The sequence below is a fragment of the Equus caballus genome, chromosome 6, assembly GCF_041296265.1.
Source record: "Equus caballus isolate H_3958 breed thoroughbred chromosome 6, TB-T2T, whole genome shotgun sequence".
In the NCBI taxonomy this organism is placed as follows: domain Eukaryota; kingdom Metazoa; phylum Chordata; class Mammalia; order Perissodactyla; family Equidae; genus Equus; species Equus caballus.
Genome location: NC_091689.1, coordinates 67,070,663 through 67,084,194, shown reverse-complemented (window position 1 = coordinate 67,084,194; position 13,532 = coordinate 67,070,663). Strand labels below are relative to the sequence as shown.

Here is a 13,532-nt window from a genome sequence, read left to right as displayed (position 1 = left end):
AGATAGGAATAGAAGCTGTGTGCTATTTCAGCCTTTGTCTCTGACAAGTTGTTTTGTGTTTGTATATATTCTTACATGTCTTATGAACAAGATTAACTCTACCATATCCAATAAATACAAAAGCAACAATAGTTTCAAAGTGCTAGTTAGAAGAGGAATTTGAATTTAACATAAAAATAAGTGATCTCTTCTGCATCTGGTTATGATGGAGTAACTGGTGCCACACTAATCCTCCTCTGTAAACAGCCATAAAATGGACACCTCACCTCTCAACATGAGGCAACTGTGTTCAGGCATTGGCAACAGGCAGCACAAGACAGTAGTCCTTAAGAGAAAGGAAATCCACAAGGTGAGACCTATGATTGCCTCAGTTCTGTGCCTTTATGCAATTTCCTGAGTGCAACACAGGAAGCTGGAATCCAATCAGATACACTGGTTCCTCTGGGCTAAAGAAGCAGAGATCGGAGTCCAGAGAATGTGGCAGAATCTGAAGAGAAATTCATCAAAAAGGGAGACTCCAGAAGTCATGTGGGCTTCCAGTGGGTCTTCGGCTGCAGGAGGCCTTGACAACTACGGGGTAAATATCTTGATCTTTTGCATCTCTTCCAGTTCATTGTCTTACTAATTTCCTTGAAAATCTAGGAAATGGTTTGTCTGTGATATTCTCTTATATCCTAGGTAATTCTTCTGAAGTGTATTCATCTGGTTTTTGCTTATCATAGTCTTTGCCGTGTTCTCATTTTGTTGAATATGTACCTAGGTCTTACGTTAAATTCTTCCTGTTAATTGCTTATTTTGCAATATCTAATGTTCTATCTAGAACTGCCATTTGCCCGAGAATAACATGGGCCGGGGTAGAGAGGGTGATTCAGATCAGCAGTGGAGTCTGTCACCTCAAATCACTTTCTCAGTGTGCTTGCTGTGTCTCTCTCTGGAGAACGGCTCTGTTCATCTTCTTGGAATTCCTTCTACATCTCCCTTAACACACTTTGGAGTGAGCAGATTGCTCAGCCAGAGGCCAAAATGGCTCTTCCTGAAGCTTAGTAGTGCCAAGTTGTGCTGCTTGGTGACTTAGTGTTTGTTTTCATTCTGATAGTGGATACAAATCTAGTTGGCTACAACTTTCCTTCTCTCTCTCTTCTGTTTGGGTTGAGCTTAGCAGTCTAATTAAGAAAAATCAAAGATGGTGTGACTCTGTCCTACATTATTCAGACTCTTCTTTCCTACCATTCTATGTTTTGGGGTCAAATTTCCATAGAGTGGTTTCAAAGTTTTTCCTCTGGCACTCCCCAAATTCTAGTTTCTGTCATAAAAGGGAAAGAATTGTTTGTTGAGTCCAATAGAAATTAATGTATAGGATTGCATATAGCTCTCACTTTTAAACTCCCTCAATTTGATGCTAATTTTCACAGATTTTTAAAACTTTTGAAAATTCATGGTTTGGTGTTATAGTCATCTCCTACTTGTACTTAAGGAATAATTTTTTCATTTGTTTCTCATTTTTTAAAGTGAGTCAATATATACTGTTTAAAATTGAGAAATTTAAAAAAAGATTTTCAAGTATATTATTTAAAGTTATAAAGCTAAGCAGTAACGGAACTGCTTATCAGGAGAATAAAAGAAATACATACAGAAATAAAAGCAAAAACTGTTAAGTGTCTAGAATTTAGATAAATAAAGAAAAGAAGTGGTAAGAGAGAAATTAACATAAAGTAAGATGATAGACTATAAAATAAAATCACACATAATAAAATGACTAAATATATCTACTATAATAAATATAAACTGAATAAATTTTTAAGAAAATTCTTAGCTTAAATCAAAACCCAAAGCCCAAATATAGATTATTGATGTAGCAAAAAATTGGAAAATATTTAACATTGATATGGTTTATGACAAATAAATATCATGCTCTCATTACGGAATATGCAGGTATTAATAAGAATCCATGTATGTGTGTACACATACACACACTGATATAAAAAGTGGGTGAATATAGATTTAAACATATATAATTAGCCCTATAAGCAAGTTGCAAAACATATGTACAAAACTGACTTCATTTAAGTAAAAAACTTGAATATGTGCATTTTAAATGTTTGTATAGTCATGGAAAACATCTGAAAAGACATATAATATTTCCTTTGGGGAGCAGAATTTGAGAAATTGTGAAACGGAGAGATTTTATTTTTCACTTTTTAGAATTCTGAACTGTTTATAATGTTCATATATTGCTTTTATAACAAAAATGTTTTAAAGAGCTACCACATATATCAGATTCAAATGATGAATTGTCAAATATTTTGCATACAAAAACACATTCTTAGTCTATGCCAAAAATCATTGACACATAAAACAACTGAAATGCTTTAAGCAAGTTGAAAAACACCATTGAAGTTGCATTTCCAGGAGAGTGCTGATTAAATGTTGGAGAAAGAAGTTGGGGGAACTGCATGCGTGAAAGGAGAACTTGTGATTTAAGGCTGATATTCTTAAATCTTCTGCTTGACTCAAATACTCAAATGAGAAATATGATTTATGAGTCAGAAAACTGGAGTACAGAATATCAGGTTTTTTGTTTTCTTACTGATGAAGTTAAATTAGATGCTTGTGCCCAAGGGTGGACTATTTCCTGTCTTTTTCCTTCAATTTGAAGTCAAGACCTTGGATTGACCTGTCCACGTGGTCATTTTAGTCTGCAAAGCTAGGTATCTGTGCCTTGCAATCCCAGTGACTAAAAAGAAAAGAGAGGCACAGGTCTTCAGACACGTCTTAGGAAGGCAGCTTGGATACAGAGTAAGGTCTAGTTACCTGGATCTGAAGAGCAGAGCAGAATGCGTCCTTTCTATGGGCAGGCAGGTACAAAGTATAGAATCCACAGGGTTGAACCACGAATGATGGCTCCTCTTTTTTACGGGTGGGGCCATAAGTGAGAAGACAAAGAGGATAGAATTATTTCTTGAATAATTTCCCCTCTTTCTCTAAGAATGTGATGAGTAAGGAATAAGTGTGAGCTGGAGCAGAAGGATCAGGACAGTGAGCTCCAATCACTTTAGAGGCTGCAGTGTCCTCAGATGCATAGCAGACTCCTGGGAGGAGAGTGGAGCATCTCAGAGGCAACTGAGGACAGAGGGTGTTTCTTCAGCATAGAACAGGGGTTCTTGTGGAGCGAGGACTGATTGGCTCACTGGAATGGGGGCACATATAGTTATGAAGCTAAGACTTTGTTTTATAAAAAGGAGTTGAAAATTTTTAGCTATTTTACTCTTAGAAGAATAAGCTAATGGTTTAAGAAGTGCATTTGCAAGGTTTACTGATTAGAGTTTGAGGTTTGCCATTCAGAAAAGGCATTCGACCATATTCTGTAAGTATTTTTTCTTTCTTTCTTTACTTTTTTTCCCCTGTCTGCAGGTTTATAATAATAGTCCTCTCCAAGTTTTGGGCTAGATATCATTTCATTGATAGTTTCAAAAGAAGTATGTATGGCAACTATGGAAAATGCTCTGTGAGTCACATTTATTATTCAACAATATCAAGGAGAAACTAATGGGCATTTTATGAAGGAAGATGACTAGAACATTGCGAGTTTTCACCTTACAAATTACTTTAGAGTGTTTCTTCCAATTTCTCATAGTCCATCCTTTCTCCTTCTTTTCTTCTAGCTCTCTGAACTATGATGATGCAATTGGAGAATTTCTGGATCTAGCAGTATTGTGGATCAAAAAACTTGAATACTAACTTGCTACAAACACCCCAAAATGCTAAATCAGTTACAACACCCACTATTTTAAATGTGTAGTTATGTTTGTAAGAAAGCAAAACAAATCCCATACATGTGAAAGAAAACAATCTGAAAATCAGGATAGGGAGCTCATTACCTGATGCCAAGTTTGCTAATAGAGTGAGAAGTGGAGTTTGTGTGGAGTGTTCTCAGGCTTAATAACTCATAGGCTTGAGTTCCAATCCCTGTATGAGGACAGAAGATGGTGGCCTTGAAGCTGCACGAGGCAGGGAGATGGAACTAGAAATTCACACAATCAGGACTGTAGAAGAGGAAACTAGAAAAAACAGTCTTCCACTAGCACGAGTTGGTGACAAGGAAGTTTTAGATCTGTCAGGATCCAGGGTAAAAAAAGTAACAATACTTAGGAAACTAGGAATAAAAGGGACCATCCTTAAAGTGACATAGGGAATCTATAAAAATGTCTAGAACGATCTTCAGACTTAATGCTGAATTTTTTTGTAAACTTCACTTTAGGAGAAGGATATCAATACCAGCACTTACTGTCATTATTAGTCATCATAGTGAGGAGGAAAAAAGGTACAAGAATTGGAAATAAGGAGCTAAATATATTATTTTCACATTCTATGATTTTCTTCATAGAAAGGTCTAAATAACCTACAGACAAATTACTAGATATAATAGGGGAGTTTAGCAAGGTTGAAGAAAAAATAAATAAGAAAGAAACAATTCAAAAGAAAAATGGGCAAAGGATTTGAACAGGCACTTTACTAGAAGAGGAAACACAAGTGGCCAATAAATATGTTGGAAAATGCTCAGCCTTATTAGCAATCAGGAGAATTCGGATTAGGACTCTGCTGAATTATGATTTCACACCTACTTGATTGGCAAAAAACAAAAGGTCTGATGAGCTAAGGAGTCTTCCAAGCAGATTTCTGAAGCTCTTTTGTTCTGCATAGTTCCCTCCTTTCTGGAACTCTGCCCCAGAACTTGTTACCACCTCACCCTCTCTGAGCCCCAATCTGTGCTTCCACAGTTCAGCGAGACAATCAAACATCCTTGCAATGATTCTCCCTGTTGTGCAGAGGGAATGTGCCTCCAGGCAGAAAGTTAGCTGGGGCAGTCATTGGGCTCTTGTTTTTTCCCTTCTCTCAGGCATCACAGTCTGGGGCTACCTGTTGTCCAACACCTGAAAACAGTTGTTTCATTTATCTTGTTCGGTTTTCCAGTACTTGCAGTAGGTGAGTAAATCTGGTCCCTGTTACTCTATCATGGCTGGAAACACAATTCCTTTGTATCATGCAGGGGAGAGTTCTGAGAAAATGAAGCAATGAAGAAAAAGGACTTCCAGGAATCTGGACAGAGGTACCCTTGAGTCCTTCCTGATACTAAAGTATGCATGCATAGGGTAGAACCCCATGCAGTTGGGAAAAAAACGAGCAAGGACCTGTGAACCGAATGGTTCCAAGAACTCATGCAGGACATGAAATTTCAACCAGTCAAAGTTGCAAGTCCTCCCTGGTCACTTTAGGGCATTTATTAGAGACCCAAGGTGGGTCAGATCTTCTGAATGAGATGAAATCATCCCCAGTAAAGGGATACTCTGGGAAGGGTTACTCTGGACCTGCTCTGACAAAGCTGAAAACAAGGCTCAGAACAGATCAACCTAACTTGCAACTAATTTTGCTACCTATAAAAACAAAGTCCAACAGTCTGTAGAGGAAGTCAACAAAATCCAGACATTTAAAAAATGTACCATTCACCATGTCTAGAATCCAATGAAAAATTGTTACACTGTTAAAGCAGAAAAATGTGACCCAGAGTTAGAAGAGAAATCAATGAATAGAAAAAGACCAAAATGATGAAAACAGATGGAAATGCTGGAATTAGCAGACAAGGATGTTAAAATTATATTACAATATATAAAGGAAAATGTGAGCTGAATGAGAGAGATGGAGATATAAAAAAGAACCAAATGAAACTACAGACATGAAAAATAAAATATCCGAAGTGAGAAGTTCACTGGATTGGACTAATGGCAGATTACATTCTGCAGAAGAAGACATAGTAGTAGAAACCAACCACAACGAAGCACAGAGCAAATAATTTTAGTACATCACTGTGTGTATATACATTATATTGATAATTTTAATATATCAAATCCTGCAGTATATATATATACACACAAATCCATATAGAATGCATAAGTATATTATACATATATGCATATAATCCATATATAATATACACAAATCCAGCAATATATATATATATATACACACACATAAAACATGGCATTCATCCCAAGAGTGCAAGGTTGATTTAACATTTAATAATCAATTAATGAACTTTGCCATGTTAATAAAAGGAAGAATAAAAGTTATAATATCATTTAAGTAAACGCAAAAAAAGTAATTTAGGGGCTGGCCTGGTGGCATAGTGATTGGGTTCACATGCTCCACTTCAGCAGCCTGGGGTTCAGATCCTGAGCACAGATCTACACACCACTCACCAAGCTTTGCTGTGGTGGCATCCCACATACAAAGCAGAGGAAGATTGTCACAGATATTAGCTCAGGGACAATCTTCCTCACCAAAAAAAAAAAGTAATTAAAAAAATTAACCCTCAATCACAATAAAATTTTCATCAAAATAAGAATAGATAACTTTGTGAATCTAATAAAGCGAATTCATGAAAATTATAAGCTAACTTCATAATTAATGATAAGAAACTGAAATACTTTCCCCTAACTTCAGAAACAAGGCAAACATATTAATTCTCAACACTGCTATTCAATGTTGTATTGGAGGTCCTAGCCAGTGCAATCAGGCAAAAAAATAAAATAAGATTAAAAGGCATACACATTGGAAAGAAAGGGAGAAGTAAAGCTGACTTTATTTGCAGCTGGCACAATCTTTTGTGAAAAAAAACTTCAGGAATCATTAAAAATCTACTAGAGCTAAAAATGACTTTAGTCAGGTTAAAGGAAACGAGGTCAAAATACAAAATTCAATTGCATTTCATTATATTAGCAATAGGCAATTTGAATTTGAAAATAAATATAACATATTAAAATATGAAATAGAGAAATTAACAAATATATGCAAGAAAATTAGCAAAATATATGCAATTCTAAAAGAAAACAGGAGAAAATTTTGGCAAAATTTGGGCAGGCAAATTTTTATAAAGTCAAATATAAAAAGTATGATCTACAAAGAAAAAATTATAATATGGACTTCATCAAAATTCCCAATTTTTGTGCTTTGAAAACACCACTAAAGAATAGAAATGTAACCACAAAAAGGGACTTTCTACCCACCGCAAAGACAAGCCAAGAGTCCAGAGGCAAAGTGGTAGGAGAGAAAGGGTCTTTTTATTACTTGCTAGCAAGGGGGAAGATGGCCGTCTAGCATCCTAAAGAACCTTCTTAAAACTACGGAATTTTGAAGTAGTTACATAGAGAAAACGGGTTGAAGTAGGGGGGTCTCGTGATGTCATCCATCTGATGTTGGCGTCCTCGAGACTCCAGATCATCCCTTCCTCTTGTCACTAGTGACGGATACCAGCAGAAGGCTTTCTCCTGGAGTTCGTTACATCCCTGGGAAAACTGAGGGAACAAAGTTATTGCCTTATTGAAATAGGGAGGTCTACATATAAGGCAAGGCTATAAAAATAGGAGAGCATGTGTATTTCTTACAAGCAGGTATGTACTTATCTAGGAACATGCAATGTAGAGTATTGCTGACAAGGAGAGGGGTGTCTCATGAATCGGGGTCATTTATAGTCCTGACATGGTTCCTTTCGATAAGATGGCTTCCCTTATGCTAACCTATGTTAACCACTGGCTGGATTTATCTAGCTATTTAGGCAGCACTAACAGAAAAGCAAGTTAAAGAACAAAATACTTGTTTTCTCCCAGTATAGATTAGTAAATTGTATCTAGAATTTACGAACTACTTACAATTCCTTAATAAGAAGACAAGCAACCAGATTTTTAAGAAGAATTTGAATAGACACATCATAAAATAACTATATGAAGGCTTAAAAGCACATGGAAAGATACTGAATATCAATATTCATCAGGGAAATATAAATTATATCCATAATGAAATATCATGCATACCTATTATAATGGTAAGGTTAAGAAGACTGACAATACCAAATTTTGGCAAGAATATGGATAAACTGAACTTCTTATTAATTTCTGATGGGAATGTAAAATAACACAACCACTTTGGAAAATAGTTTGGCAGTGTCTTATAAAGTTAAATATGCCCAGTATATTAAATATAGTTAAATGACCCAGTACTTCTAATCTATATCAACCCTAGAAAAATGAAAACATGTCCACAGAAAAGATTGTTCACAAATATTCACAGTAACTTTATTTATAACAGCCCAAACTGGAAATAATATAAATATCCATCAACAGGTGAATGGGTAAACAAATTGTGGTATATTCATACAATGGAACACTGCTCAGCAATATGAAGGAAGGAACTCTTGACACACACAACAACATCGATGAGCCGTAAAAACATTACGTTGAGTAAAAGAAGACAGAATAAATACTGTAGGTTTCTATTTATATGAAACTCTAGGAATGATAAACTTGAAGTATAGTGATAGAAAGATCAGTGGTTGCCTGGAGCCAAGGATGGGGTAGCAATTTACTTGGGAGGGCACGCAAGGGAATCTTTTGGGGGTGATGGAAACATTTTATAAATGATTTTGCTGGTGGTTACAAGTACATATGCTTTGTCATAACTCAGACTGTATCCTTAAAATGAGTAGATTTTATTGTTTATAAACTATGCCTCAATAAAACTTGATTTTAAAAGTCTTGATAAAGTCAAGTGGGGGAGATAATTCATGGTTTCGATTTGCATCTCCCTGATTAGTAATGATGTCGAGCACCTTTTCACATACCTGGTGGCCATTTGTGTGTCTTCTTTGGAGGACTGTCTAGTTGAGTCCCTTGCCCATTCTTTAAGTCAGCTTATGAGATATCACCTCACACGAGTTAGGATGGCCATTATGAAAAAAGAAACAAAAAATAATGAACGTTGGCAAGGATGTGGAGAAATTGGAACCCTTGTATACTGTTGGTGGAAATGCAAAATAGTGCAGCCTCTATGGAAAACAGTGTACATTTTCCTTAAAAAAATAAAAATAGAACTACCATATAATCCAGCAATTCCACTTCTGTGTATATGTCCAAAAGAACTGAAATCAGGATCTTGAAGATATATCTTCATTCCCATGTTCATTGCAGCATTATTTACAATAGCCGAGATATGGAAACAACCAAACTCTTCATCGACAGATGAATAGATGAAGAAAATGCAGTATATAAATACAATGATGTATTAACCTTAAACAAGAAGGAAATCCTACCATTTGCAACAACTTGGATGAACCTGGAAAACTTTATGCTGCGTGAGATAAGTTAGTCTCAGAAGGACAAATGCCATATGATTCTACTTGTATGAGGTATCTAAAATAGTCAAACTCATGGAAGTAGAGAATAGAATGGTGGTTGCCAGGGGCTGGGGAGTGGGAGAAATGGGGAGGTGTTCAATGGATATAAAGTTCCAGTTCCGCAAGAGGAATAAGTTCTAGAGATCCTCTATACAATACTGTGATTACAGTTAACCATACAGTATTGTGCACTTAAATTTTTTTTTAAATGTAACTTTACCAAAATGGTAGTTTTCTTTTTTCCTGCTCTTTTCTCCCCAAATCCCCCCAGTACATAGTTGTATATTTTAGTTGTGGGTCCTTCTAGTTGTGGCACGTGGGACGTCACCTCAGCGTGGCCTCACAAGCGGTGTCATGTCCGCTCCCAGGATCCGAACTGGTGAAATCCCAGGCTGCAGAAGCGAGCACACAAACTTAACCACTTGGCCACGAGGCTGGCCCCTGTGCACTTAAATTTTGTTAAGAGGGTAGATCTCATGTTATATTCTTACCACACACACAAAAAGATATGAGGAAACTTTTGAATATGATGGATATGTTTATTACCTTGATTGTGGTGTTAGTATCAAGGGTATATGTATAAGTCCAAACTCATCAAATTCTATACGTTAAACATGTGTATTTTTTTTGTATATCAATTATACCTCAATAACACTGTTAAAAAAGTCAAGTGGCGGAAGATATGGATCAATGGGAACATTCATACACTGCTACTGGGTACACATTTTTACAACCATGTAAAAAATAATTCAACATTATCTTATACTTTTGAAGATGTGCATATCCCTTTACCCAACAATTACACTCTAGGGTAGGTACCCTAAAGAAATCTTGTCCTAAAATTCACAAGGAAGAGTCAAAAACAAAAAAAAGCCAAGACAATTTTGAAGGAAAAAAGGGGCATTTGCCTTATCAGATATCAAGACCTACTACAAAGTAATGATATATATATATATATACACTAAACTATTGTGACATTTGTGCAGAAATAAATCAAAACACAGAATAGAGAACCTAGAAGCAGTTCCCTGTACATATGGGAAATGGAATATGACAGGGGTGTACTTAGTAGTCAGTGGAGAAATAATAACTGTTGTTGTATATATAATGCACACACATACATATGAATGTGTTTGTGTGTGTGTTTTATAAATTTATAAAGATCTTATTATTTGCCAGGCACAGTTATAAGCATTTTTATATATTAAGACACAGTCCTCATAACAAGTCTGTGAAAGTACACTACTTCAAAAAATAGCGACATCAGGCATGCTTTTCAGAGACTCAAGATAATTTACTAGATTATTTAAGTACAATCTTGACCATTTATGGCTCATGTGAAAACCTGAGTGAAAAGTTATATTTATAATTCCTCAAAAAAGAAAAAAGACTTAAAGAAGTCTTTAAGACACCTTTTTTGCCCTATAAAAGATGATTGTTTCCTACATGTAAACATGCACACATGCACACTATTTGCAATTAGAACACTTTCGTTAGGACTTTTAACATAATATATATGATTGCGTTGAAAATAGTTGGGCAAAGGAGAGAGAAAGTAGGATATTCCTGTAAGTAGACAAAACCTTAAAAACATAATAGCTATTTTTGTTGAACATTTTCTACGTGCTAGGTATTTTCTGTAGATTATCTCAGTTTCTGTGTTATAAACATTAACACAGAAGATCAATAAATGTTACTTGACCTTTATAAATTTGGTGAGTGAGCTCTCTTATTATGAATTCAAAATCTGGTGAAAAGAATATAGACAAAACACAGATGTAATAAAATGAATTAACTATGTATGTTTCATCATTAAACTTATAACCAAAAAGATGTTTAGATTCTAAGGCTAGACTCGTTTAAGTGGATCTAAATCAATGGAAGAGTATGTTCTCGAGGAGATGAATTTTGATGAGTGCTTAAGTGCTTTTAGTAGGAATGATCAGTCTGTTCTAAGTACGTGTTTCCGTTTTTGTAAGGAATTAGATCTAGAGAATCATATTCCTGGCTAGGCTGGATGTGTGAGCAAAACTGACTAGGAGGTAACTACAGTTACCTGGTATAGGATAAAATAATAGAATTCCTTAGTCAAGATTGAGGAACTAAAATCAAGATTTCATATTTCAGCCAATTGGCGAATCTGGTGCTCTTAGGAATCAGAAAAATAATTAAATAGATGCAGGCAGGAAGAACTGCATGGAAAAATCTTGAAGAGGGAAGAAGCTGGGCATGGGGAAACAGTACAGCGTGGTGGGTGGGAACAGGCTCTGGAGTCAAACGCCCGAGTTCAGATCCTGATTCTACCACTCACTAGGTGTGTGACTGTAGGCAAGTTTCTTTCCTTTAGTATCTCAGTTTGTTCAATAGCAAAAGTAAGAGAGTATTAATGCCTTTTTCATACTGTTTGAAAATTAGTGAGAGAATCTATTTTAAGCAATTATAGCATGCCTAATACATAGTAAACACTCCATAAATGTTAGTCATTATCATTAATATTATTTTGGCTTTCCAACAAAGAGTGCTGATAAGAGATAAGACAAAATGATTGCTTTAGGTTTTGAATATAATCTGATCGTGATTCAGGTGAAACACCAACTTTAATGCACACATACACACCTGCAAGCCAGGGAGAGGTGACAGTTGTAACAGTGCAATTGTGAGACTGCAGTAAAGGTCTGGTTCACAAAAACAGCGTGGTAGGGAGCAGCTTGAGAGGTATTATCAGCCAAGGAAAGTGTTGGGACTTGTCAGTGAGCCAGAAGTACTTTGAATTATAAGAATTTAGAAGAGAATGTTATGAGGAGTGTTTCAACATGTAACAATTCCTGACTTACCATTCCAGTGAGTCATGCTGCGCTTATTACACTGGGGAGTGAGGGGTGTGACGCCTGTTCACATTCTTGCACATACCGACCTGTTCACTCACAGAGGATGGAGTGTTCACGGACATAACCTCACTCAGGCCTGTGTTCCTTCTTGCAGAGTTGCAAACCTTACACCAGTGGTCTTCATCTAGCTTCAAATTATGTATTTCATGCACTTTTTCTAACCTACTTGTGGCTTCAGATCCTTACTTCATCATTATCTCATACTGATCTTGTAGCCAATTGAAGGTAGTAAGTATTTTTTCACACAGTCACATCTTCTTCATCCTCAACTTATGATTTCAGAAAAGTCTTTAAATTCTTCTGATTATACTTTGGTTTGCTAGATTTTGCCCGTCAGTCCTACCAGTCTGTTGAGACCAGATGCTGTCATCCAACAAATTTGTTATCTATTCTGGTTGTGGGTTCTCAGGATATCTGGTAAACATGCATTCAATGACTGCATCCATGCCATTGACAGAAATATTGAAAATAATAAGATCAAGGACAGAGCCCTAATGCAAGGTACTATAGAAATCCCTCCAGTTTCATTATAGTCGAGTACGGCATAATGATATTTTGGTCAACGATGCTTTGGTCAACAGACTGCATACACGATGGTGATCCCATAAGCTTAGTACCATATAGTCTAGGTGTGTAGTAGGCTACCATCTACATTTGTGTAAGTACATTCTATGATGTTCATATAACAATGTAATTTCCTAATGACTCATTTCTCAAAATGTATCCCCATCATTAAAGGATGCATTAATGTAATTTAATAGCATGCTTGTGATATATACTCTAATTGGTGATAGATAGCAGACTATATTATTCACCCAAGTCAAGGGATTGTGTAATCAGGGAACTATGTGCAGTCAGGGAGTTCAGGCAAAATCCTTTAAACTGAATTCTGCAAATATGGCTCTGATACTTCTCATTCATTTTAATTGTTCAAATCCAACAGGGCAGGGTTATAGCTTTAGGGCTATTCTTCCTTTGAATCATAAACCTGTGTTTTTAAAGAGTAGACAGGAGTTCCTATAAATTATTTATGTGGGTTTTTCATAGCTCTAGTCCTGGGAGATTTTTGGTTAAAACAACAACAGGAGTTTCATAGTCAAATATATTCTAGAGATGCTACCTGCTGTAGAACTCTTAGAGTTTTGCCTTGCATGTTACCATCATAAAGATTTAGAAAATCCCTCAGTGAAGATGGACTCGCTTGACTATGAGATGCCTGTTCACGAGACGCCACTTAACATTTCAGGGAATGGCAGTTGTGAAGCATGGGAAAGAGAGCCTTAGGGTCCTGTGAAACAAGGTGTAACACTCAAGGGAGAGGCCCCCAGCATCATGTGGGGTGGAACGCCATCATGTCGAGGAGCGTAAATCCTAGGGGAAGAGAAAGAGAGCTCTGGGCCTCTGTTCTATTGGTTCTGTTC

General features: G+C 36.2%; 1 long non-coding RNA gene across 1 annotated transcript in view; it reads left to right on the top strand.

Moving 5' to 3' along the window:
- The first annotated feature begins 425 nt into the window (after positions 1-425).
- Positions 426-13,532, top strand: part of LOC138924907 (uncharacterized) — a 68,603-nt gene continuing 55,496 nt past the window's right edge. Inside the window, exon 1 of the long non-coding RNA XR_011440253.1 lies at positions 426-577. This is a non-coding gene — a long non-coding RNA (uncharacterized lncRNA). The remainder of the gene's footprint in view (positions 578-13,532) is intronic.